This window comes from Pseudophryne corroboree, unplaced genomic scaffold (genome assembly GCF_028390025.1).
Source record: "Pseudophryne corroboree isolate aPseCor3 unplaced genomic scaffold, aPseCor3.hap2 scaffold_484, whole genome shotgun sequence".
Lineage (NCBI taxonomy): Eukaryota > Metazoa > Chordata > Amphibia > Anura > Myobatrachidae > Pseudophryne > Pseudophryne corroboree.
This window is the reverse complement of record NW_026970094.1, coordinates 123,308-124,095: the sequence shown is the minus strand read 5'-3', so window position 1 is coordinate 124,095 and position 788 is coordinate 123,308. Positions and strand designations below refer to the sequence as shown.

At 35.2% G+C, this 788-nt stretch overlaps 1 non-coding gene across 1 annotated transcript; it reads left to right on the top strand.

The window, feature by feature from the left end:
* Positions 1-493: 493 nt before the first annotated feature.
* On the top strand, positions 494-567 carry TRNAS-ACU (transfer RNA serine (anticodon ACU)). Its single transcript has one exon. It is a non-coding gene; the product is annotated as a tRNA-Ser (tRNA).
* The last annotated feature ends 221 nt before the right edge of the window (positions 568-788 follow it).

The window sequence follows — 788 nt, the reverse complement described above, 5'->3', positions numbered from 1 at the left end:
TTGAAATTCAAGCTGGAAAGATGATTTTAATATATCACGTGTACATTTTGTATTGCTCTTCTGGTGACAATGTAGTTTGTTTTTGTCAATTACCCTTTTAATAATAGGGTAAAGAAAATTAAGTGGATTTAAACAAATTAAAATGGTAAAAATTATTGTACTTCAAGTAAAAATAAAAGAGCAAAAATATCAATCCCAGTTTTGATTACTTAAATTAACAAAAAAAATGCATATAGCAAAGGATAGTTTCAATCTGCCTACCGCTGGGTTATGGGCCCTGTATGCTTCCATTGCAGTACTCTGCTGCATATGTAAGTGCAAGAGATCCTGAAGCACTCACTCATCATGGGAAAGTACCAATGTGTTTCTTCGTTGGTTGATGGAAGAAACATTTTACAAAAACTCTCCAGATTATTGACTTTTTAAAGTTTTTCTAGGAAACGTTCTAGATGTATGCTTATTAGCCTTTGTCAGTATGTACTTTTCGTGAAGTGTCTCTGTGGCGCAATCGGTTAGTGTGTCCGGCTACTAACCAAAAGGTTGGTGGTTCAATCCCACCCAGGGACATAATTGACCTTGTTATCAGATTTTGGTGATCTTTAAGTAGACTAGTCAAAATTTCAAACCCCCTGTTATGGTGTAGGGTACCTGGCCTTTTCTGATGTAATCAGAGTTAGATTTGATTCAGTGATTTAATAAAAACAGCTAGGAAGCACAATTTAGCAGTGGGTTGCAGAGAAAAAGAAATATGCTGGCAAAAAAAATCCAATTGAGTGATTAAACAGCTC